This window comes from Lissotriton helveticus, chromosome 7, assembly GCF_964261635.1.
Source record: "Lissotriton helveticus chromosome 7, aLisHel1.1, whole genome shotgun sequence".
NCBI classification, from domain to species: domain Eukaryota; kingdom Metazoa; phylum Chordata; class Amphibia; order Caudata; family Salamandridae; genus Lissotriton; species Lissotriton helveticus.
In genome coordinates this window covers 152,476,761-152,493,845 of record NC_136068.1, presented here as the reverse complement: position 1 = coordinate 152,493,845, position 17,085 = coordinate 152,476,761, and the positions used below count along the sequence as shown (strand labels likewise).

Genomic DNA, 17,085 nt, shown 5'->3' with positions numbered 1-17,085 from the left:
CAGGCAGCGGAACAAATGGAGGCAAGTAGACACGGCTTGCGAAGCGTCCTGGAAAGATGGTGCCTTGACGAGCCAGTCGTCCAAGTAAGGGAAAACTTCGAGAGATTGTCGTCGAAGGAAAGCTGCCACCGGTGCCAATACTTTGGTGAACACTCTCGGTGCCGATCGAAGGCCGAATGGAAGCACTTTGAACTGGAAATGGCTCTTTCCCACTGTAAAGCGAAGGTATTGTCTGTGAGCTGGGTGTATTGGAATATGGAAATATGCGTCTTCTAAATCCAGCGACGCCAAGTAGTCGCCTGGATTTAAGAGAGGAAGAATTTCCTGGAGAGTGACCATCCTGAAGGAGAGCTTTACGAGATAGGTGTTGAGCTCCCGAAGATCGAGGATGGGACGCCAAGTGTCTTTCGTCTTCCGCACTAGGAAGAATCTTGAATAGAACCCCCGGCCCCTCTGAGAGAGCGGGACCGGTTCTATTGCTCCTTTGAGGAACAACTGGTGGGCTTCTAGATGTAGTAATCCTAGATGTCCTGAGCGGATGGCGCCCGGAGCTCGTGTTGGAGGAAAGTTGTGAAACTCCAACGTATGGCCACTCTTCACGATGTTGAGGACCCATTGGTCCGATGTTATTGACATCCAACTGTCCAGACAAAGGGATATCCTGCCCCCCACTGATGTGATCGGGAGGGGAGGAACAGCAGGTAGAGCCGGGAGGCCGCTATTGTCGTTTGGTGTTGTCACGGCCTTGTCGCTGTTGACGGCCTCGCGGAGGGTTGCGAGAGAAAGATGCTGATTGCCCTTGTCGCTGATTCGAGTAATGGGGTTTATATGACTGGGAAGACTGCGAGGAAAAACGTTGTTGGTTTCCTCTGTAAGATGTAAATCCTCTCCCTCGTGCGCCCCTAAAGGGGACCTTGCGATATGTGAGAGAGCCCAAGGACTTTGCTGTGTCTGTGTCCTTCTTGATGTTCTGTAGGGTATCATCCACATGCTTCCCGAACAGCATCTCCCCATCAAAAGGGAGGTCTAGGACTCTGTTCTGGACCTCCTGACGAAACCAGGTGGCCTTCAGCCAACCCTGACGCCGTAAGACGGCGGAGCCGGCCAAGGCCCGGAAGGCCGTGGAAGCAATGTCCATTGCGCAGTCAATCACTTCTGCTGACGATTTCTCTCCTTCCGCCAGCACCTTCTTGGCGTCCTCCTTAGTGGGCTCAGGTAATAGGTCCACGAAGGGTTCCATGTCGCACCACATCTGGCGGTCGTAACGGCCTAAGATGGCAAGGGCATTCGCCGCTCGAACCAGTAAGCTGGCCATAGAGGAAAACCGCTTTCCCACATTATCCAGACGTCTGCCGTCTTTGTCCGGAGGAGTGGTCAATGGTGTGGACGGATTCTTTGACTTGCTTTGTGCCGCCTGAGAAATCACCGAGTCAGGCTTTGGCTGACCAATAAGGCAAGCTGGACTGCCTTCAGGAGCTTTATATTTCTTCTCCAGCCTGGGGAGGACTGGAATCACCGTGGCAGGACTCTGCATGATCTTCATGCCCTCCTCCCATACATGCTCTATAATGGGAATAGATTTGACAGAGCGTTGGTGTTGTTCCTTAAAGTCATAAAGGAAACATTCCGATTCCTCTCTTGAAATAGGTAGGCCAAACCTCTTAGCAGCCCGTTCCATCAGATGATGAAAACCCCCTATATCCACCGGAGGGGAGATGGAAGTGTCACGACCAGCAGCATTTGGGTCTTGCGGGTCATTGTCCCCCTGATCCGGGTCAGGGTCCTGTAAAGGATCCATCAAGGGATCCACTGGAACAACCTCCTCATCCGAAGAGGTATCCTGATGGGCATCGGGCAGTGGTACGGGATCTGGTGTGGGAACCCGGGCCAAAGGTGTCACTGGTGGTGGTGTGGAGGGTACCACCGGAACACTAGTAGCCGGCTGCACTTGCGGCTGTGGTGGAAGTGGAAAAAACGTAGTCTGTCCAGAAGGGTCTGACGGAAACCTTTTTCGATAATCCTGAAGCATGTCCTGAAGATCCGAAATGAGAGAGGAGGGCATGGCTACCATGCCTTGTCCCAAACTCGGCGGATGTCGGTCTTCCACAACATAAGGATGTAGTTGTTGGCCACCTGCCTGGTCGAAATACTCCTCCGTGTCCGTCTCCTGCAACTTTACGTTCAAGTCCGAGGGACTATAGGCAGGTCCATAATTGTCCTGAAACTCATCCTCGTCAGACTCATCATCTAACAGCATTGTCGGTAGATGGGAAGAGACTCGTCGCGGAGACGTCATCTCCGGCGTGATTTTCATTCTCCGAACTGGAAAATGCACTTTTTGTACCGTCGACGGTCTCGTCGACGACGCCGTCGTCGTCGGAGCATCAGTTAATGTAACCGTCGACGGCTCCACAGCCTTCGTCGACACAATCTTCGTCGTCGATGGGACCACCGTCGACGGTCTCGTCGACGAACTCGTCGTCATTATCATCGTCGTCGACGTGGAAGCCGTCGTCGTCGACGTCGTCGACGTAGTCTTCGTCGTCGTTGCGGCCGTCGACAGCGGCCTGCTAGTCGTCGTCGACGTGGAAGTCATCATCGTCGACGAGCTCGGAACCTTGAACGTCGACGAAGTCGCCGTCGTGGACACCGCTACCGTCGACGAGCCCGTCGACGGAGCCACAGAAACAGCGGGAACTTTAGCCAAAGTCACAGTCGTCGACGTACCTGGTGTTCTCGTCGTCGACGGACGCTGTTTTTTCTCCGGCCCAGATCCTGAAGTGCCAGTAGAGTGTTTATCACTGGGCTTGATCTTTTTGGACGGAGGAGAAAGGACCACCACCTCCTTTTTGTCCTTTAAGGCTGGCACCACTGCTGTAGCCTGTCCCTGCCTCTCCTTTACACTTTCGTGAGGAGATTGAAGGGGACCAGCCCTCTCAGACCTGTCAGAGATCTTGTGAGGGGCTTTAAGAGGGGGCTCAGATGTCGAAGAACCAGGGGGAGACCTACCCCTCTTCTTTGATCTTTGCGAGGAAGCAGCAGACACGGAATCCTCCTCATCCGAAGAGAGCACCTCCTTGCGTGTCTTCATCTTCTGAAGCCAGGTAAGTAGCCGGCCTTCTCTGTCCCGAAGAGTCTTGTTCGAGAAAGTCCTGCAGATCTTGCAGTCTGTGGCCTTGTGGTCAGGATATAAGCAATAAATGCAATTATCATGCTTGTCCTCCACAAAAAGACGTTTTTTGCCACAAGAGGCACAGGACCTGAATAAGGCCTTCTTCTCCTTGTCAGACATGACCAATTGAAGCAGAAACTTGAAGAAATAAGTAGAAAAACAGTGAAAACTGAGCAGAGCTCAGTGGAGACTCCCTAGCACAACGTGCGGTAGAAAAATCTGAGGCTCTGAGCTCTCTCAGGAAGGTTCTAGAGGGTGAGGCTGCTCTGATTGGTCCTGGCAAAAGTTTGGTCTCTTTTTTACAAAAGGAGGTGGATAGAATACAAAATGAGATGAGGCCTAGGCCTAGGTTTCTCTTTTGTTTCTATGGTTTTTTATACTACCGAGGCTCCCATTCCGACGACGGGGAATGATACAAAGCATGGGAATCTATGAAAGTTCCAATACTGGGGCAAGCCTCATTATTTAGAATAAAGAGCTTTTGTTAATAGATAGCAAATCATAAGAAAGAAGAATTGGCCAAGGGGATCACGGTAACATGTGAGGAGAGGAGTTCATATGGGAAAGGAATGGCCAAGGACGAAGAGAGATAAGGTGCTATCTGACTGAGAAAGGGAGCTGAAGTATCCAGTTGTGCGAGTGCTATGGAAATTTCTCAAGAAGAAGCCACATGAGTCAACAGCAAATGATATTATGCGCTGTGTTTTAGTTAGGGAACGCGTCCATCTCGTTTCGTTTGGGAGCAGATATATGCTGTGACTTGTGTGGCTTTATGCTACTCGACCCATCGTCAGTGTTGTACTGAAGATTCTGATGACTGACACCTTTCTTTTTCCTTATTTGATTTTGTTCTTGCTTAAATGCTTTTAGTTTAGGGTTGCCCTCATAAACGTAGAGTAGGGAAAGTTAGGTTACTCATGCTCGTTAAAGAGAATCATCTGATGCAATTTAACCTTCATTTCTTCTTTCTGATCACATGTGCCATTGTCTTAGAGTAAGTCATTTGCTTTGTACTATATAGGGTACATCTCTGAAGGAGATATGAACTTACTGTGATCTTTTTGTATTTGTATACAATTTCATTGTGAATGATCTACATTGACTTGTTTTTTAACTTATAATTAAACCTACTAAACTCAAATCAAAGAGATGAGAGGCTCAATGTGTAGCCACATTGGTTGCACTGTATTGAAAAGATAACCTTTCTACTAGAAAGATCTATCCTCCCTGAAGAGAAATTGGGTAAAAGGGCCTAGACCGTAACTGGTAGCATGTCAGATGGTTAGTTAGTGAAGTAATGGGGATTAGAACTTGACCTACAGAATCTGGATCCCAACATTAGTGCCCTCAATTCAGAATTCAGGATCGAAGCGTGTTCTAGTGGTGTGAGCTGAAACGGTGGCGGAGGAGTGAGTATTAGTAGGGATTTGTGTGTTAAATTCATGCTTAGCTTGCAGTATAGTACCGATTGTGTGATGTCTGGTGGAGATGTTGTGAGGGTCGTGTGAATGCGGTATTAAGTTGACTTTGTTGAAGTTATCAGTACTGACGTGACCCAAGATACCAGGATATAAAATAAAGGCGCAAGACACTGTGTTGTAATTGTCTGCTAAAGTTTTGTGGAGTTTGTCATGAGACGTCTGCGACGGCCCAATTGAGATAGGGAACTTTTGTATGCATGATAAGAGTTTTAATTGGTGTGGTAGACCTTTGTGCGGGGAACTATACTGATTTGGGTGATTCTCCGTTTGTCAAGGTTTCAATTGTGGATGTGTGTTCTTTGTGTCAGAGATTACACCAATTCTTAGAAAATGTTGCCCATCTAGTGAATAGTATTCTCTATCTTGGTTATGTTGTGGTTTCTGTACAACTGCGTGGGTTTCTGTTCCAGCCTTAGTTGAACTCAAACTCAATCACACAATTAGCGCTATTAAGGATATCATTAATAGTATAAGTGCTGCAACTATCATGTACCTACGTCTACGACCATTGCCATTCGATTTCATTCTATTTAGATTCCGACTAAGTGTGTAGAGAAATAACAGTCACAGAATGTCCTCTGTTGGTCTTCCACCTGTGCAATCGGCAAACAGTTTTTAATTTTGTGAAGCAGTCTTTTCATTCCAATTTTATTCACACTATGTAAATCTTCGTGCGGCTTCCCTGGCCATACTCCACGGTATTCTAAATGTAATCCCTACTTTCATTCTTCGTCCACTCTTACCTAGGTATTCATCTTTAAGCACCAACACAACTTCATTCAACATCTCTGATATTATGAGAACCAAGTTCATTGATGAGCATCTCTAATAACATTTCTCTCAGTTCAGCAACTTGCACAGGAAACTCCTGTGAGCTCAAATGAGGAAATTCATTCAATACCAGGTTCCTTAGACCCCTCAGGCTGGTTGGATACCGAAGGGCAAATGTAATAAAAATGTTCAGACTGCTCTCTGGAAGTCTCAGCAGAATTTCCACTGTCAGTCCAGAATTCCCATTCCTTCTTTTTGTTGTCATTAGTAACCAGGTACGTCCAATCAGGAGAAGAGTACTTCCGACTAGGCCCCCTCAGCCTTTTAGATTTTCGAACACTCGGCCTTTCACCTTCGTCTTCCTCCACTCTGACTTACTAGGGGCTTCCGGTATGGGTGCAGGGGCCTTTTTCCGGGGACAACATTGATTTTCTCCTCTCTTTAGCCTTTGGCCAGCCTTCTTTCACCATTCATGATTTCACAGCACTAATTTTTTCATTTGGGTCAGTCTCTGCTTCATTCACCAGCACTGTATTCATCATCGAATTGAGACTCAGCTTTAGATCCGCTGTGACCCCCTTCAGATTGCTCAACGGCTGTCTCAGGCTTCGTCCGGTCCCCTACAGCTATGCTGATTTATTCCCATGGGTCTTCGCCCAATGTTGGCATCTCTTCTGGGAGAGGTTCTGCTTTCTCGTTCAAGGGGATACAGGACTCTACGAGTGTGGGAGGCGTACACGCAGTTTGGAAGAACACCACACTTCACAGCTGTTGTAGTGACCAAAATCACCTGGCATGGACCACACCAACGAGGCTCACAGCAACTCTTCCTCACATGCTTCTTCACTACGATCCAGTCACCTAGATAGTAAGTTTGTGGCACTGCTCCTGATACGTCGGTGCAGTAGTTGCTTCAACCTGATGAGACACAGAATGAACCACATTAGCCAATTCTTTACAGTTATCATGTACCAAATTGCCTTTGATATTAACTAATATGTTTGTGGGCATATTAATTAGTCTCATAGCTCTCCCCATGATGATCTCATGGCGTGAGAGTCTTGTTCTCTGAACTGGGATACTGCAAAGACTCATCAGCATCAGAGGCAAATCATCAGGCCATTTCAAAGATGCTGAAGCACACACTTTAACAATTCTAGACTTCAAAGTGCCATTGACATGTTCCACAATGCCTGAAGCTTCTGGCCCGATAACTGCAATGCTATTTCTGCTCCACTTGTAATACTGCACATAGCTTTCTAATTACCTCATTATTAAAATGGGTTCCTCGGTCTGACTCTAAAGAGGTTTGAAATCCGAATCTTTGGATAAGCTCTCTCAGCAACAGTTAGCTACAGTGAGCCTATCACATCTCCTGGTCGGATATGCTTCCGCTCAACGTGAAAAGATGCCCACCACCACTAGAATGTACTTCAATTCACTGCATACTGGCATCTCAACGAATTCCAACTGCATCCTGTTAAAAGGACCTCCAGATCTCGCTATGTGACTCAATCTAACAGCAGTTTGTTTTCCTACATTCATCTTTTGGCAAATCACATACCGGTAGCACATGCCTCAGCCATTGCACGAAACTGCGTGTTAAACCAAGTCTGCCTACAAAACCTCAGCATAGCATCTCTCCCTATATTCATGGAACCATGATAATGCCTGGTCATGTGGGGCAATAAACTATTAGGCTATCCTGGCCTTCTGTCTCCTGAAACCAAAAATGTTATCATCTCGTTTCACACAACCTGCTTTTATCCAGCTCTAATGTTCTTCCTCAGTAACCTCTTGCATTCTCTTCCTTTCTTCCCATGTATCAGCAATTGTCATCAAAAGGTAGAAATTGGCTTCACCTAATGTCTCGTTCGTGTAATTCCCCATTTAAAGTACAGACATTCAATGCACAGTAACGTGTGATATCATCAGCATACCTGTTGCCACTTGTCTCAAAATCGTTGCCTTTGCAATGAGCAGGGCATTTAACAACAGACATTTTGCATGCATTTGAAGGGCTTCTAACAGTTTTCTCATATTTTCCCCATTGCGGATGGAGGATCCTGACGAGGTCAGGAAACCCCCTCTGAAACCGTAACTGTCCTAAGTCATGAACCACACTGAACCCATACTGGCTATCTGTGAATATGGTTACTTTTAGCTGGTCTGAAACACAGCATGCTCTGGTAATTGCAAACAATTCTGCCACCTGCTCAGAGAATTCTTCTTGAAGCCAGGCAGCTTTCACCATGCCCGTAACAGTACAGGCAACATAGGCAGCTCTCAGGTTTCCATCTTTATCCCTGAAGCAAGAGCCAACCACAAACAGAGTGGGATCAGATTCAGGCTCATACAAAATATTGGGACAGGGCTTGGTGCATAGTTCAGTGATATTAAGATTGACGTGCTCTATTTCAACTCCATCCACATCACAATCAGTTAAGGGCATCAGGGGGGTTTAGGGTGCAGAATCTCTTCAGAGTCACGTTGTCTGTGGCCAAGACGAGCTGCTCATACCTAGTGAGCCTGCTGTTGGTCAAGTACTGAGTATGTGTTCTGGTTAGCAAAATCTCCACTAAATGAGGAACAGAGAAGTAAAAGGGTGACCCATCATGTTGCTTTCGCATCTCTCTACATTGATACCTGTTGCTGCAACAGATTTAAGACATTTGGGCAACACTGAGGCTACTAGATACAAAGTTGCTGCAAAGTAGACCACTGGTCTATGGGCACTTCCATGAGTATGTGTTAATAATGATAGTGCACAACCTCCTCGTTCATAGCAAAAGAGCGAAAACGCTTTGTTGTAATCTTGCACTCCTGGAGCAGAAGCATGACAGAGGCTTTCTCTCAGCTCTAAGAAGACGCTCAAGCAATCATTGTCCCTAGGCACCAGATTAGACACATCTTTGTGTGTTAGCCTCTGCGAAGGCTTGGCCATCAAGCAAAAGTTGGTTATCCACCTTTCCCAAAAACATCCTGACTTTCTTTCTGCGTCTGTGGCAGGTTCATTTGTATGATCGACAAGATTCTTTCTTGTGACACCTTTCTCGCACCCTTCACAATATGAGGTACCAGATTGAGGACTTCTGTCATACCGTACTGCAACTTACTTGGGGATACCTCAGGTCCATTCTCAACCAGATCGTTCAGCAGAGCTATTGCATCAGTTTTGCAAGCCTCTTGGGTATTCGATGTGACCATCAACTCATCAATATACTGGACTAGGACAGAGTTACAAGGCATGACCAGAGACTCCAGATTTCTTCCCAAGATCTGATTGAATATAGAAGGACACTCCATATACCCTTGTGGGACATGACATCATGTTAAAACATGATTCCCCAGCCAGAATGTAAATAAAATTGGCTCTCCTTATGGAGGGAAACAGAAAAGAAGGGCTGGCAAAGGTCTATGACCGTAAACCATTCAGCCTTACATGGAATCTGAAACAATATTACAGATGGATTCGCTACCACAGGACAACAAGGAATCATTATATTATTGACTTTCCTGAGATCCTGCAAGATGCTGTACTTGCCGCTCGGCTTCTGCAAGCCCATAATTGGTGAGTTAGATGGCCTCCCCAAGATCTCCTTAAGAATACCTTGTTCGATTATTGTCTCAATCACAGCTGTAATCTCGGCCACTGTATCGGGCGTCAGATTATACTGTGATGTTCATGGATATTCTGCATTGGTCTCAACTTGGATACGGACTGGCTCAACCCCTTGGATGAGTCCAATGTCCTTGCCAGAAGAATCCCAAACTTTGTCTCTCACTGTATCTCTGAGATCTAACGGTAAGACTTCCACTGTTAACTTGGGAAACAAAGGGACATTTAAATTCTGATTTGCTAGCCTAAAGGCAATCTCATCGTTGTTTGTTTGGAGTTCTATTCCCTATGGCGTGCAGTAGATGGAGCAGTTTCATTTGCACAGCACCATCACGTTCTTGAAGACATACATGACTAGAATCACATGCTATAAATTATTGATTATCCTCAAATGTCCCTATCTTTATAGGTACTCCTTCAGTGAGAGGATTCACCAATCGTTTATTTGCAACTCCTAGGATTATTGTTCCTGAGAGGGGTAGGTTTGGAGCGGGTAGCACCAGTGTCGATCAAAAAGGTGACATTGTGACCATCTACATCTTCATCAACATATGGTCCGCTCTGGTTTACTTCTAAGATTGCACCAAGTGTACAGTCTTCCTCCCCCCTCAGGCAGATCCATAAGGACGAATATGACATAATCAGTTGAAGTCTCCAACATTGGGTAAGTCTTGGACACTTTCTGATTCACATTCATGTCCATGTTCTGATTAAACCTATGGTTACCTACAGCTTGCTGTGGCATCAGGGGTTGCGGTACCTGCATAAAAGGACCTTGTGAACTAGAAAAGTTTTGAGATCTTTGTCTGGGCACATTTTGAGGCTGCACGGTATTCCCTGTGACTAAACCATATCCCCATTTTTTCCTGATTAGCAGGATTTAGACAACAATCTTGCTTCCAATGCCCAACCCTATTACAATAGTGGCATGGACTAGTCTTTTTCACTGGCAATATTGACTCCAGTCTTAAGATCTATAGGAAGACCTCTTCCCCTTCCTCGTCCCTGAAAGAGTTCATTTTGTTGCATAGAATTAGTATTCCCTACATAAGGCTTTTCTATACCCCTCTGAGTTCCCCTCACCTGTGCTGCCATCAACTTCATATTTCAACCTTTTATGCATCATTTCAATTTTGTCTCAGCAGTACTGCAGAATTTCCCTGACAGATGCATTCTGCCAACAGATTAAATCCTTCTGAATTGTTATGCTAATCTCAGGTCTCAACCCATGCACAAACCTAGACACACGTTTTCCCATGTCCTTTGGCTCCAAAGTGTCCATTCCACTGTACTGCTTAAAAGCCCTACAGCAACCTTTCATAGAAAGCATGAATTATCTGTTTAGTATCCTGAGTCGTCCTGTCAATTTTTACCCAATCAATATCCTGTTGTGGCACCTTTGCCTTCAGCCAAGTAATCACCTGCTCTTCTGCTCCCCTGTACTTCTTCATTACTAGAGGTGCCGCACCATGTATCACTGGATCTCTTTCAGTGTCACCTCCAGGCCAATCTATAGCTATCTTGCATGCTGACCACAATTTCAAACATGGTTAAATCAATCCACAGCACCTTCGAGATTTTCACAAATCGATCAACCTGCTTGTACCACTCGACAGGTTTCTCCCTCAATCTTGGAAAATCATTTGTAAATGATGCATGTTCATCTCTACTCCAAGGTACATGTACATATCCTCCACTCTGTACTTCTCGTAAAGGGAAAGCTTGGACATCCACTCCCTTTTCCCCTCCAGGAGGAGATTCTCGCAGTAATCTTTTGGAAGCTTTCCTCTTTGCCAACTCACTTCCCATCTATTCAATGTACTTCAAATTAGAATGCACAGTATGAGGTCGCAAATTTGTGTTTTCAGTCCTGGTGCCCTCAGATTTTCTATATCCTGATCAGTAAATGCAAGTCTGTGGTTTTCCTACAGTGCCTTAGTTCATTCCATATCATAATCATATCTATAAGCCAATTCAGATAATTACTCATGGGCCTGTCTTGCTCTTCTAGTAACATCTTTAATCATGAACAATAATTCACATGGTTGATAAGAGGCTATTCTACAGAGTTATAAGCTTCCACTTATCATTGTATCCAATTCAGTCGTTAATTTGAACACATCCACCAAATCCACCCTTATGGCTGACTTAATAGCCCCCTTACTAGTTTCAGTACCTTGGCTTCCTATTGATTTTTCATTATGCTCCTTTAACCACTTCTCGAAGTCTTGGACATCAAATTTATGTTCACTCCCAGATGTTCCCTTCTCTGGAGTAATATTCTCTTGAGGTGTGCTGTTGCACAGGGTCAGGAGTGTTTCCCATACAATGTGGGTCAAGACCTTCTAATCCTGGAAAGGACCTTATGGGTCTACATCCATTCTTCAAAGCAGACAGGTCAGCACTTTCTATACAAGGTGTACTTGCATTCATCGGAACTAATAGTACAAATTGCATTCTCTGACCCTCTACTGCCTTCCCTTCTGTAGAAGAAGACATTCTTTGACCTCCATTCCCTGGAGAGTTAAGATCATATATGGGGATAATTGGCCCAATAGTTATCAGTACTGTAAGAGCATCTGGAAGCTGCGAAGCCAAATTAGTGTCACTGTTTCCAGAGGTTAAACTTTGCATCCCACCAGTCGATAGACCTTGGGATAAATTTTCTTCCTTCGTCCACCAGAAGGCTGCCTTCTTCATTGCCGCAGTGACCACTATCTTGTCTTCGAACGATCCGTGAACTTGCTGCCATTGCATGTCGAGCTACTCCTGAAGTGACCGCATCCGCAACCTGCAGTGGGGTATTAGAGGAATGCACGAAGAAATCACTCCTAGCAGGGATTTGGAACGGCATACTGGAAGACACTTTCTTTTTCGCAATAGATGAGCCATGGACATCGGTTTCTCTTGCCTTTCGAAGGATGGTGAAGCCTTGCTGAGAGACGTGTCTAGGATGGCTCCCAGGAATCGGGCCTTTGTGGACGGGGAGAGAGAAGTCTTCTCCCTGTTGAGAGTCAGGCCCAGATTGCTGAACAGATTTGTACATGCATCAACTGTTTCTTTCGCTGCACGCCTGGTCGGGCCTTCAGCAACCAATCGTCCAGGTAGGGAAAGACTTGAAAATGTTGTCTCCTTAGGAAATCTGCCACCGATGCCAGTACCTTGGTAAAGTTCCTAGGAGCAGACCGAAGTCCTAAAGGTAGAACTTTGAACTGGAAGTGGCTCTTGGCTACGGTAAACCGCAGAAACCTCCTGTGGGCTGGATGAATGGGTATGTGAAAATACGCATCTTCGAGATCGAGAGTGGCCATGAAGTCTCCCGGGTTGAGGAGACGTATAATATCCTGAAGAGACACCATCCGAAAGGATTGGCTTATGAGATAGGTGTTTAGCTCCCTGAGATCTAAAATGGGGCGCCACTTTGCCAGCATCTTCTTGACCAGAAAAAATCTGGAATAGAAACCTTCTCTCTTCTGAGAAAAGGGGACTGGCTTCACAGACCCTTGAGGAGCATCTGATGAACTTCGAGCCGCATAAAACGCAGATGTTTCGAAGGCATGGCGGCAGGGGGCTTGGAAGGTGGAAAATGACCAAACTCCAGCGTATGGCCACCTTGAATGAAGTTGAGTACCCAATGGTCTGATGTAATCCACTTCCAGTTGTGGAGGTATTGAGACACCCTGCCTCCCACAGATGTTGGGGAGGGGGGTACAGCAGGTATAGCCAGAACGCCGCTATTGTCGTTTAGTGGTGTCACGCCCCGGAAGATTCTGCTTCCCTCTAGAGGTAGACCTAGAGAAAGTAGAGGTCTGACCTTGTCTCTGATGATAAGACGGGTGATAGGACTGAGGCATTGAACCAATAGAAGAATACCGTTGCTGCTGGTATGAACCCCTGTAGGATGTGGTACTCTTTCCTCTAGCTCCACGGAAAGGAACCTTTTGATATTGTAGCGTTCCTAAGGGATCTTGCAGTCTCCGTAACCTTTTTTATGTCCTAGAGGGCATCATCAATATGTTTGCCAAATAATGCCTCACCATCAAACGGAAGGTCCAGGATTTTGTTCTGGACCTCCGGCCGGAACCATGTCGCCAGGAGCCAGCCTTGGCGACGAAGCACAGCTGTGCCTGCCAGCGAGCGGAATGCCGCCGTGGCAATATCCATTGCACAGTCGATCACCTCCGCTGATGTAGGCTCTCCCTCCTGTAAAATCTTCTTCGCTTCCACCTTGGACTCCTGCGGCAGCTGGTCTAAATATGGTGAGAGGTCACACCACATCTGGCGATCAAATCTGCCAAGTTTACCAACGCATTAGCCGCTCTAATCACAAGACTCGCCTTCGATGAAAACCTTTTCACCTCATTATCTAGGCGTCTGCCTACCTTATCAGGAGGAGTAGTCAGGGGCACAGAAGGATTGCGAGAATTTCTCTGAGCCGCCTGCGATATTACCGAATCCGGCTTCTGTTGACCTATTAAGGATGCTGGACTATCATCAGGGGTCTTGAATTTCTTCTCCAGGCGTGGCAAGACTGGAAAGACAGTAGGCGGATTCTTCATTGCCTTTAATCCTTCATCCCAGACACGGCTGACAATCGGAATGGAACAGACCATTTTCCGAAAAGGTTCTTTTAAATCATAAAGAAAACACTCTGTTGGAGCAGAAGGCAAGGAAAGTCTAAATCTACTTTCCATCAGTTTGTGAAACCCCTCAATGTCTGCCGGAATCACGTAGTCATCCCACTCCACACGCTGGGCAGGCCTGTTGATATCGTCCTGATCCTCGTCCGAGGAATCGTCCTGTACCTCCGGAACCAATGGAGGTATACCTGGGCCGGAGACCTGTGGCTGTGACACCATCTGGGATGGTGCTTTTGGCAAAACCACAGAAGAAGCTGATGGAACAGACACTTCTTGCACAGCGGAAAATGTAGGAGAAGGAGGAGGTTGTGAGAATCTTTTCCTATAGTCCAGCAACATGCCCTGGAGATCTGCCAAGAGGGAAGAAGGAACAGAAATCATCTCTTGGCTCGCTTCCTCCTGACGATGAAAAGACTGCTGGTATGAGTGCTCATGAAGGTATTCGCCTTTAGAATCAGTATCTTGGTATTTGACCAGAAGCTGTGAGGGGCTATTGGCATAGCCAAAAGAATCATTTTCATCTCCCTCAGAATCCTCTTCTTCTTCAAGCAGGCAATGGGGCAAGGCTCCTTGGAGATGTCATATCCGGCGATATCCTTTTCAAAGAAATGGTGATTCTCTCCGTCGACGAAGATGTCGTCGACGGTACCGTTGGCGGTGGGGATGAAAGAGAAATCATCGACGACGAGGTCGTCGACGAAAGAGCCACCGTTGAAGGTTGAATCGTCGATGAAGAGATGGGCTTCGTCAACACTGCCGTCGACGAAACCGTCGACACTCCCGCCGTCGTTGTTGTAGATGTCTTCGTCGACGACACAGTCGTTGCCACTACCGTCGTCGACGTAATCGTCGTCGATGCGCCCGCCGACACTGACGTCGAAATGTGGATACTTGAAGGTACTGTCGACGAGTCCGTCGACGTTGGTACTTTTTTCACCTGTATTTTAGCAGTCTTCGCCAACTGAGTCTTCTGCAGCGTCGTCGCGACTTGGTATCTTTTATCACACTTCTCAGATGTTAGAGAAGAAGGCTTTTTGAAAGCTTTAGCAGACTCCACCACTGCTGTAGCTGAAGGTAGTCCTTCATTCTCCTTTGCACCACGGTGAGGAGATTTGCTAGGACTCCGGCTCTCAGACTCACGGGGGTCTTTTTTGAGGCCTTTGTAGATGGTGAAGGGGAAGCCCTACCAGGGCTCGACAAATCCGAAAAATGGTACTAGTCCTGCAGGTCTAGTACCATGGAAAATCCCCTCGACCTGACTCCAACCCACTTGACCTACGTCTCTGAAAACGGAGCAAAAGTGACAAGATAACAAGATTTAAAGGCATGTTTATTGCTCATTTCCTTTGTGAGCAATAAAAATGCCTTTAAATCGTGTTATCTTGTCACTTTTGCTCTGTTTTTAAAGACGGAAGACAAAAGTTAGTTTGATTTCCTACTCGCCAGAAAGGGCGAGTAGGACCTAAAAATAGCTCGTCCTCATCCATTCTCCCTCGCAAATGCGAGCGGGCGAGTGGATTTGTCGAGCCCTGCCTACCCCTCTTCACTGACCTTCTGGACAAGGTGGCAGATGATAAATACTCGCTGTCACTTGACAGAGTTTCCTTCCTCGACTTCAGCTTTTGGAGCCAAGTGAGGAGGCGACCCTCACGGTCCCGGAGAGTCTTTGTTGAGAAGGTGCAGCAGATCTTGCAGTCCGCTGACTTGTGGTCAGGGTACAGGCAATAAATGCAGTCCTTATGCCTGTCTTCACATACAATCTTTTCTTGCCACAGGTGGAACAAGCCTTAAAAAGGGCTTACTTCTCCTTGTCCGACATTCCAAGATGAAATATTAAACAATTCTGAAGAAAAAACTGCTGAAAAATAGTCAACTAGAGTTGAAGTGAGCAGAGCTCAAAGGAGACTCCCTTAGCATAACGTGCGGTAGAAAATCTAAGGCCATGAGGTTCTCTCAGTAGGGTTTTATGGGGTGAGGCTAATCTGATTGGTTGTTGCTTTACTTTGGTCTCTTTTGCAAAAAAAGGTGGATATGCTACAACAGGGAATGAGGCCTAAGCCTTCTTCCTTCTCTTTTGTACCTACTGCTATGTTATTTTGGTTACCGAGACTCCCATTCTGACGACGGGAAATGATACAAGCTATGGGAATCTATGAAAGTTCCAATACTGGAGTAAATGATGAAGTCTTCCAAACAATTAGGGCTTTCTACATTACACTTAAATAAGGGAGTGAAGGCAAGGGAGGGATAGGGTTCATTGAGCTCTCTGGTACGGACGAAGTTGCTGGAAAGAAACTGCCCTTCATCACAAAAATAATATTGAGCAAGACTATTTAAATACATCTATTTAAATGTATATTCTGTTTTTTTACAATTAATGTTCCCATCTGGAACCTTAACAAAAAAATTTGATCTAGCTGTTTGAAAAGCACGACTTCTTTTAAATTAACATTGCACTTTGTGTGAGGTGAAATATGAGAATGTATGCATTGTAATTTGTTAAGGGTGCAATTTAGTTACATCATGAAAGCAGTGCCAAACAGAAGTAATAAATACCAGAGCTTTTGAAACTACCCCAACACCTTTCCAAGGCCTTTTTGATGCAATTGAAGTGCACTTCCTTGGCACAAACAAAGCTGCATGTTCTTAAAGTTCAGAGGAGACACAGAGATACATATCTACAGACTTCCTTTTTCATCACACCCTTCTCCCGCTCCCTACCATGGTTTGTTTAGGATAGCTATATCTAAATTACAGTGTGAACATTTGCTACATGAAACACAAAGTTCCAAGTCTCCCTGTTATGTATTGGATAAAGTACTCCCCACTGTATATTATAAGGATATTGCAGTCAGAATTCTGTGACTACACAAAGGAATGCAACGTGAAAGTCTGTGTTTCTTTATAAGGTAATGGAACTCCAAAGTGACTTGCAATGTTCTTTTTATATGTGGCAGAGGGTATTTTATTCCTTATTATATTTGTTCACACCATCACCATTCCCATAAAGCATTTAACTCCTAGATGTCTTACTCATTCATGTTAATTATATACAATATTAACTGCAGAATATGTACCAAAGCACAAATCATAAAATCTACAATAATCCTGCCCATAAATGCTGCCTGTGCTCCGAACAGGTACAGGGGAGGACTGCAGAGTAGCCTGCCGACCAGCTGTATCCTGAGGACACATCTGAGACATTGGCTCGCAAGGATCCCGTACCGAAGCCACAGCGGGCTCTGTGACCTGCACTCAATCAGAGGTATATAAGGAAAGCTTGATGTCCAGGCTACTGATGGCTGTAGACCACCAGCAGTCTCAGGGAAGTCTGGGCACCCAGGAGCACCTGTGGATGTCCAGGAGATGGTTGCAGCGTGTGTTCCTGTGAATAGGCCACCT

The 17,085-nt window shown here is 45.9% G+C and overlaps 1 long non-coding RNA gene across 2 annotated transcripts in view; it reads right to left on the bottom strand.

Moving 5' to 3' along the window:
• Nucleotides 1-3,606: 3,606 nt before the first annotated feature.
• Nucleotides 3,607-17,085, bottom strand: part of LOC144768276 (uncharacterized) — a 337,152-nt gene continuing 323,673 nt past the window's right edge. For both annotated transcript variants that reach the window (XR_013598519.1, XR_013598518.1), the window contains one exon: nucleotides 3,607-6,342. This is a non-coding gene — a long non-coding RNA (uncharacterized LOC144768276). The remainder of the gene's footprint in view (nucleotides 6,343-17,085) is intronic.